This window comes from Rhipicephalus sanguineus, unplaced genomic scaffold (assembly GCF_013339695.2).
Source record: "Rhipicephalus sanguineus isolate Rsan-2018 unplaced genomic scaffold, BIME_Rsan_1.4 Seq240, whole genome shotgun sequence".
NCBI classification, from domain to species: Eukaryota; Metazoa; Arthropoda; class Arachnida; order Ixodida; family Ixodidae; genus Rhipicephalus; species Rhipicephalus sanguineus.
The window spans coordinates 384,374-394,450 of NW_023614844.1; positions in this window are offsets into that span (position 1 = coordinate 384,374).

Here is a 10,077-nt window from a genome sequence, read left to right on the forward strand (position 1 = left end):
ACAATAACAGCAACAATACGACTGTTTAAATTAACGTAAACGTCTGCATGCTTATTTTAAGGATACTTCATTCAAATGAATGTGTGGTCATTTTGCTTCCCTTTGAAAGACGGAACATTGAAATGGCCGTCGTCTGCTCGGCCGTATTAGCCGACGTAATTCTAACTCCAGATCGACAGCCTTAAAAACCTAAAAGAAATGAGTGCAACACATTAAAATGCCCATTCGTTGAATGTAGCACCTATATTGGAAAGCCTGGGGGAAATCTATGAAGGAGGAAAGACGAGTTCGAGCTGCACACTGGAGGTTTGCCATTTCGGCCGACACGTGTTCTGCGAAGGGCTTTAATTAAAGTTGGCTCCCTGGTGGCGCCCTTGACGTTTGACGTTGAACGCTAACGATATGCAGAACCTCAGACAATTCCGTGTTTGCTAGCAGGAACCATCGAACGTACGGGGCCTAAATCGGGAAACGAAGGGGAAAGCCGCACAGTACAAAACTTGCCGTAGAGCCGCATCTCGTTATTCTCAGAACGTGGGTACTCTTTCGCGCCGCCAATGGCGAAATTAAACTCTGACAGAATTCGACATCGTGCAGCCGCTACGGTTCGCTGTGGTTGCACATTTGTTGCTGTAGAAAGAAAACAACAGTAACACGGGTAGCACATTAGTATTGCCTCGCGGCTTCTTTGTATTACAGTATGGATAAGTAGTTGAGGCGGCTGCGATAAAAAAGAAGTACTACATAAAAAGTGCTTCATTTTAAAGAGCAACATATATGTGACCAAACCTACAGGGCGTGTTGAAAATCAGCGTCAGCTTCGTGTTGTGGAACGTGGAATATACCGTATAGCTTAGCTGCCCTTATGAAAAAATTTAATGTGTATTAATAGACAGACTAATGTCTTTAGACATAAGAATCATTACACTGTCTAATGCCAGTCTAATGCGCTTTCTAATGCACACCTAATGCGAGTCTAATAGTAATTGGCCACCGTTAGTCTATAGAGTCATGACGTTAGAGTTTCTGATGACCATTGTCTAGCGTTAGTCTATGGAGTCCTAATGCGTGAGTTTCTAATGGCCGTTGTCTAGTGAAACGCAATTGAACATATGCATTAGGTTGACATTAAACACCATATTTCAGACCTAGGCCTTATGCCAGCAACAGCATGTTTGCTGCACACAGGTCAATAAATATTTTTGTGGTTAACAATACAAAAGTGTATATGCTTTAGACGATTGTCACATAAACGCCAGCAGACCATTTCGAGCAATGACTAGATCACCATTGTTCTTTACACGTAACAGTCTTTCAAAGCCAGTCAATAATCTTGCAGGTCTATGATACATGCATTTGTAAACGAGCGCTAAATTGTCAACCTATTTAGTTTCTATAGGACAATAAATAGGGCTAGTTAGTTAAATTTTGTATTTCCTACGAAAGAGCTCTTTTGCAATCACAAACAAACGAAATAAGACCAGGCAAAATATTTCAGAAGAAAGCGCTTTTCTATTTAATTTCTGACTCAGCACTGATGATAGGGTCTCTTGTGCTGCACTGTCGTGGTGGTACAGTTGCTGTATTTGAAACCTGCAAGAGAGAGTGTTAATATTAGCTTGGCACTGAAGCATACAGCTTAGGGCAGCATGTGAACAGATGTTGCAATTTATGATTAATGCCTTTTTTTCAGAACAGTGGTATAATTTTTACCATTTTAACTGAATAATCCATCTGTATCAATGTCCAACTACACAGCCTTGGCTTCATGCTGCTTTGATCAAAAACATAAGAAAACAAAGCACTATATCACTTCAGAGGGCTGTGGTTTCGTAGATTGGCCAGCTATTATAGACAGACCAATTAGCTCTGTTAGCTTCTTTGATGTAACATTTCATAATAACGTCCTTTCGCTACTCAAATGGTACTCCATGCATGACTGCTGCATGCATCAGTGAGCCTATTCCACCTCCTTTGTTTTAAACAAAACTATCACAGAACAATTTGTAGCTCATGCTCAGCTTGTGCAAGGTGAATCTGAGGAATAGGAAAGTGGAATGTGGAGCTGAGTCTTGGTAAAACAGCTAAAGAAATGCTAAATTCTAGTGAAAAGAATCATGAAATGGTGTGTTCTGTAAGAACCTACAATATATTTTACCGATATGCATGCTGTAACAAGTTATGGGTCATTTCTACAAAAATTTTGAAAACAAGGCATTAGGGAAAGCGAGCCAAAGCATTTTCGTATTATTACCCCTGGTGACTTTTGCATATTATTCGATAGCTAAAAGTACATTCATTATGTACCTTGAAGAGGCGACAAAAGTTTTATGAAAATGGAAATATTTTTTCCCGGTTCCATGCTTTAAAGTACACATTTACAAGGTTAGCTAGCAAATATTGCATAGTTATGAAATTGATCACTTGTCTTTTAGAAAAACAGAAGAATCCACATTGGAGTGCGTCGGTACTTGTTGAACATCTTGACAGGATAGCACAGCTACTCAAGGAAAGAGCACATAGCAGAGCTAAACTCAAAACTAACCTTTTTTAGAAATCACGCAGACGCTTAAAATATCTGAACCCAAGTGTTCGCACAGAGATAACATCATCTACAGTGCATGTGCAAACAGCAAAATGGAATAATCAAACGTACACCCAGGAGGAAAGAGGATCACGAGCTAAGACACCGACACAGAAAGAAGAGAGGAGCATTGTCCGTGTATTAGCTCGCGCTCCTGTTCCCTCCTGAGTATGTACCAAAATGCCCAGTTACAAGTATTGCTAAAATGTACACCCTTCCACAATAGTATGAATTCATTCGACAATTAAAGCTCCCTGTCAAACAAGGTTATTCAAGGCACCATCACACAGTGCATTACACTTCTCTTTCTGTGGTAGGCCTCAACCTATGTCGTGAACTGTGCGATATGCACAGATTCCTGGTATCTTTATAGATTGTGGGGTGATAATGTTCTAAAAAATGTGATGAAACATATGAGTATCCGATGCCTTCTAATGAAGGCTATCTCCGATTCAGATTATCAAAACTCTCAGGCTTATCGATCATCTGACAGCAATGCTTTGTTAGAAGGAAATGGGTACTCCCATGTTGCACGACATTGCTTAAAACATGGTTGCACCACAACCTATAAAAACACCATAAACCTGTACATAGCAGTAAGGTCAGAACAGGCACTATTAAGGCCCGCGACATAGAAAAATAGAGCAATGGAATACGCTGTGAAAGTGTGGCCTACAGCTTTGCATGAAAGTCAATTTTCAATGTTGCATCACTTCATAACATAGCGGTAGAATTGATGTTTCATTGCCTCCTTTTGCTGTTTGTCAATGCCTGTAGATGACGTCATCTATGCAAGAACTTGTGGTTACACATAATACTGAAACGTTAATACTTATCGTAGAGACATGTGAAGGCAGGACGAGGAGGGACACACAAAGGTGCTAACTTTCAAGTAATTTATTTGGACTCAGATCATACACATTTATAATTTTAAGGAAAGAAAAACTCAGGCATGCGCAGGCACAGCTGCGTCCAGGAAAAATAGTTCTTTCTTTGTTAAATATAGTGGCGGCACACTAACACAATCTTGGCAAAGATAATGAATAGTTGCTGATTCAATAATCAATCTAATGTACAGTATAGTATTATCACTGTGTGGCTAACCGGCAACTGCTGCCTCTTTTTGCATTGTTGCAGTGTTCCCTGAGTCTTCTTCTTTGAGACAATGGCCCATTTTCCCTAGATAATGCTTACCCCATAATAGGGGTATCTCATAAACGATGCCTTCTTTGCAAAGCATGTAACGTACGTGTCCTGCGATTCTTATTCCAGCCAAGCCTCCTTTGAGCAACTGCATGGGTTGGTGCTTTTGCATAGTTTAGTATGCTTATTTGAAACCGGGATCACAACGCTGATGTTTGTCTTAGCACCAACCATGTTTATGCTGTCGGATATCCTGTGCAGATGTGGCATAGCAGAAACATATTTCGGCGATCAAGATTCGGCGTTGTTTTGGCCTAGCAACTGTAAGGTGGTTTTCTGAGTAGGGCTTCTGCAACCGGTACAGAAAGGGGAGCAGGATACCCTGCTTGCATCCACAAGCAGGATATAATTAAGGCTCGTCCACAAGAAATGGGAACAGGACTTTTTAAGGCGTTATCGAGGCAGTGTCAGACAATGCACCTTTTTACCATTATTTAGTGGGAGGAACTAAAAGGTAAGAATGGCTTGTTTCCCCTCAGTTCATATGACTAGCACATGCAGTTTTATGCATATTAAATCGTACATTCAGGAACCTGATAGTATAATACTCGCCCGATGCTTGAGGGTAAGCACCATTGGGTGTAAGTAATCACGTGCAAGTGTTATGATGTTAGTGGCTTCAGATTCGACAGAACCTTTGTGGTAATCTATAAAGAAAGAGGTAGTCATCCTCATATCTTAAACCCCTGTGCTTGTATATTTCACTAAAAAATCCTGTTCCCATTTCTTTTAAATGAGCCTTAATTTCAAGAACTCACCGGATGCCAGCAGGATATCCTGCCCCTGTTTCTGTACCGGTTGCAGAAGCCCTACTCAGAAAACCACCTTGCATTTGCCAGGCAAAAAAAAGAAAGACTAATCTTGATGGACGACGAATTTTTGCCACTATGCCATATTTGCACGGGATATCCGTCAACATAAAAACGGTTGGTGCTTGGGTAAACATCAACATTGTGCTCATGGCCTCAAATCAGGATTCTAAGCTAAGCAAAAGCAGCAACCCAGATACTCACAAGGACGCCTGGCTGCATTAAGAATCACAGGACACATTACGTGCCCTGCAAAGAAGGCGCCGTTTACCAGATACCCCTATCATGTGGTAAGCGTTATGTAGGGCAAATGAGGTAGTGTCTCAAAAAAAAGAAAGGCTCAGGGAACGCTGAAACAACGTAAAGAAAGGCAGCGATGACTGGTCAGCTACACATTGGAGCACAACTTTGCTTTACACTTTGATGAGAGTTTCATTGTGCGTAGGCACATTGACAAACTACTACATTGATCATTGAATCAGCAACTATTATTAATGTTAGCTGGGATTGTGTTAGTGTGCCATCACTATTTTAACAAAGAAAGAACAATTTTTCTTTCGTGCAGCTGTGCCTGTCCATGCCTGAGTTTTGTTTTCTTTTTGTTCAATGCATAAGTAAGTGTGATCCACGTGCAAAGAAGTAATTGTTGAAATTTAGCACCTGTGCATGTTTCTCCTTCTTGTACCATCTACACAGGTCTATATGCTAAACCTAAGGATGTCTTACCATGAAGGCCAGATGTCAACCCTTGATAACATTTTTTTAGGGGCGAAGCTCCTTAAGGCGGCACCCGTTCCCTCGTCGTCGTGCTCGTAGTAGTGAGTAACAAGTCTTACCCTTTGACCTCCAAGGTGGTGCCGGTGGGAGATTTCTCCTGTGCGTTGTTGAACAATAAAAAATTCGCAGCGTGCGCGTTAACTAAAAGCCGAATTCTTCTGTCTCTGTAGAAGTGTAAGTGTTAGCTAAAAGCCGACTTCTTCTGTCTCTCATTCCCATTAGCAGCCATTGTTACCTCCAAGGTAGTGCCTGGTGAGATTTCTCTATGCGTGATTAAACAATAAAAATTTTGTTCAAAACAAAAAATAAACCAACGAAAGACGCCAGATGTTTTGTAAAAACAAACGAAAGAACGCCAGACGTTTCTAAAGCAAAACGAAAAAGACGCCAGCTGCTTAACGAAAGACGCAAGGTGTTTTCTAAAGCAATGGTTTTCTAAACAATGAAAATTCACAGCGTACATGTAAAATTAAAGTGAGCTGCAAGTCGTCATAACTCATCGAACCTTTAGTATAAACGCGCCCGATCTCACGTCGGTGATGATGTACTGGGCAGAATTCACGGAAGATTCACGGTTTACCGATGAACCTCCGCAGCTTCGCCCACTCATCATCATTCACTCCGTGGATATGCTGTGATTTTTTTAAGCTTTCTCACACTGCTCCAAACTACATGGCAAAAAAAATCACTAGAAATCCACTGATTTCTTGAATAATGCAATACTTGTATTTTTATAGTTAGCAAACAGAGTTCCATAATTATGACACTGTCTTCTTTTTCATTTCTGTGATTTACACACAAAACTGACAAAATTTTAGGATTTTTCAAGATGCTACCTTCCTGCAACCAATGGGGAGCATGAAAACCTATATCAGCGCTACAAAACTTCTCGCATTGTCTATTGTGGCTTCAGATTTCATTTCTTTCTCAATGTTATTTTGCAATGGCCCTCGAAATTTTGAAGGTAAAAGCTAGCATCGCAACAATACCATAACAACATGATTATAAGTAAGATTTCCCCGCACAGTTTCATGGCAATCCAAACAAAACAGATGTTCGGTGGAAGATGGAGGACGCTTGAAGAGACAAAACGTCCTCAAAGTGGTTATGTCGCTGCAGCCAGCCAACTTTTCAACAACTAGACTTGCCTTCGTCAAGGCAGCAACGTCAAGAAGCACCAGTTGCTCCCTTTATGAAGACAACTTCAAATGTCAAAACGTTGGCTCTGGCGTCATTGCATGTTCAAGGATTACAAACTAATAATACAAAATATTCCATGCTTCATGTTCAACGGATACAAACTAAATAATATGCACTGCACTAAAGCGCAGGAAGTAGGTTTCCCACACCTAAGCTAAGGGCCAGTATATGCTATATTTGAATATGTGCTGCGTGTCAAAACTGTCCCATTGTAGTGATAAAAACAGATTCCTACCACTCAATAGGGCTTGTCTGGGCTTGCAGGAAGACCGCTTCTATCTTGCACTGCAATCTGTCCTCTGTGTCGGTGCCGTGAACAGCTGTCATCGCTGATCCATACATGACAGATACCACAAAAGATTATTTTCACACAAAACAAACCCTACCACACACAGCAAGTACCAAACATGTCTTCAGGCAAGTGTATATCGATACATTAAAAAGTTTCCTTGAAAGAAGGGATCAGGGCACAATCAGAACAGGTATTAGTGGGACTAGCCACTTCTTGCAGACTATCGAAAGAGTGGCACTGCATGTCCAACGTTCACACATGTACGTAATAAGCACGACCCAGAACATGCATATGGGTGATCCACATGACAAAAACATTTGCAAAGAGTGCGTGGTGCATGAGCACATGGTGCAAGGTGGGAACGAGCCATACATATGTATTGCATAAATTTAGGAAACACATTTTTGGTACTCTAAAGCGAATTCACATTTAGCGTGTCTTGTTCACTTGAGCTATCTGATTTTTTTTAGTTATGTAAGCCCTTCACAAAACCAATAACGTTCTGCAACTTTCTGAGAACTTCTGGAAACATATGAATATATAAGAATTTAGATCTCTTTTAATTCATGACCTTACAAAGCTAAATAAATACTAAATCACTGAATACTACACCTTGGTTATGCATCCTCATACAAGTAAGAGGGCAATATTGGTACCATGCTGATGTAAAAAAGAAAGCGCGAAAACACAATGACTTAAACCAACCCACAATCAAGCAACATTGTCACAACATGAGCAGTCTAAATTATTCGTGATGGAGAAGCTGGTGTGCTTCCAGCAGCAAAGAAAAATATATGGCAGAAAAGAAGTTCACGCACTTTTCTCAAACACAAATACAGCACCAAAGAGTGGCATGAGTTAGCTTAACTTAATCGAATTTACATATTCTTCTACTAACATTATTTCATATAACATGTGCTTCTTCAAATTAAGCACGCAGCTGTTGGAGTGTACACTTAGTACCAGTACATAACGTAATTCACTCAAATACATTTACTTCAAGTGAGCTCCCTTAAAATTTATGATGCAGCTACGTTGAAATCCTAACCACGGAGCAATTACATGGATTTCCGACAAAAGGACTCGGGAACGCACCACAAAAACATATCCATCATCGCGTGTGCGTGACAGGGCTGTGTGTTTTTCTATCTACGTGCGCACTGTTGCGACACTTTTGCGCATTATTACCGAGTTTGGTCAACTCCTCTCGTATCGCCACCATGAAAACGCTAAGGGACGACCCGTATGTTTAAAGGCAGACACTTCTTCACGGCGACAAGGGATTGTATAAATACTCTCAAGCGATGATCTCGTGCAGTAAACATCCAAGGAATAACAGCGCAATGACACGAGGCTTGCATGATCGAAGGATACGATCGCGCAGCCGCAACGCGCATCCTTCAAACATGTAATCAACGCAATCGGCGACCGGCTTTTACGGTGATGTAAATACAAGTGCGCTCAAAGCACCAAACGTACTGTCTATCGGGTCTCTCGTTCTCATCCTCGCTGAGCCAACACGCCGCCCGTGCTATCGGTTCCTGCAAAACAGCATCACGCAATGAATAACCAAGTTACTTAGTTCAGCGACTTTCTTCAACTTACCGAAGTTTGGCACTGGCTTCGCATTCTTCACAGTCGCTCGTCAAAAGGCTCACGCTTCCGCTCGCGTACAACCGCGGTCGCCGCTTGTCACAACACTGGGAAGTGGATTGTCTTTGGAGGTACACTCGATATTGAATCACGCGATTAACGTGAGTAATCGATAAATGAAGCAGAAAGCACTTTTGAGCGCGGAGACAAAGCTGCGCGTCCGATGAGGCTGTTCTGAGTGGCGACGAACGACGATGCATCATCCCCCACTTGGCGGGAGGACGTTCCGAAACGCACAAATATCCAGTCGACGAATGTCAAGTACGATAAGCACACAATAAACGCACACAATATCTATCAACACGGTAAATATGTCACTGCGGAGCACATGTGCTCGCGGGAAGCACCTGTAGTACAACGAGGCCTGTTGCAACTGCCGACTAACAGGCTCGACTAAAGAAAATATGGTGGCAGCAGTGTCGTGTTATCATACAGGAAATTTTTGTATTGCAAATTAATGTATTTATGGCTTTGCACACAAGTTTAGGTGCGTTTGCACTATTTGATCACTGTTTGTATTTAGTTTTAAACTGTACTTTTGTTCTTGGCATATTAGAGAAAATTTTGCTCACGCTCGAGGCGACGGTCATCACTGAGTCCCTGCAAGATACACGTAGGGTGGCTGGATTCTAACCACCCTAGTACAGATCTCAAAGGCAATGCTTTTGCATACTACAAGCGCCGAACACAGATTCGTTTCAGGGTTGGAGGCTTTGCCCGTGTGTAGATGGGTATGAATAGCATGCATTCCTGCACAATAAAAGAGAAAGGGTGTATCTGACCAAGTGCTCATTCCTCTTCCTCTGCGTAACAGGAAACAGAAGCGTCAGCTGCGGATGAAAGGCATGGGCGCCCCCCCCCACCCCCTGTACCCCGCTCGCCGGAACTTGCCGACGGGGAATGAAGAATGGGGTGGGGGGTGGGGGAGGCTACGTTGGTAGCCACTGCTCCCAGGCGTATTTTTGTTGAAAACGTGTAGCTGATGATACACTCCAAATTCTGACTGCAACGATCCGACTGATTCATCTCTCGTGCTTCCCTCAGTGTCCGCAGTTCTATTACAGTGCACTGCAGTTCTATTAATCCAACCCCCCATCCTCCGGGCAAATGGAAAACCTACACTTCTGTGTAACTGTTCGGAGTATCGCATCACCGCACGCGAGCGACACTATGAAAATTAGTTAATTAGTAAACGCTTCAATATATCCGGCGGATAAAACTTCACTATATATATATATATATATATATATATATATCTCCGCCCAAGGTGGTCGAAATTAATCCGGAATGCCCTATTAGAGCGTGCCTCCACATCGTGCTTTTGGCATGGAATATCCCAGCATTATTATTATTATTATTATTATTATTATTATTATTATTAGTGCTTGAGGTGCTCAATGCTTATTAGTGCTCAATGTTATATCTCCTACTGAAACATGATTGAAATTTTGCAATACAAACTGTTTGACGTTTGAGATTTCTCAAAGACAAACGTGAATGTTGAGATCTGTAAGAAATTGAATTAGATTAAGGTGCATGTTAAAGAATCCCAAGTGGTC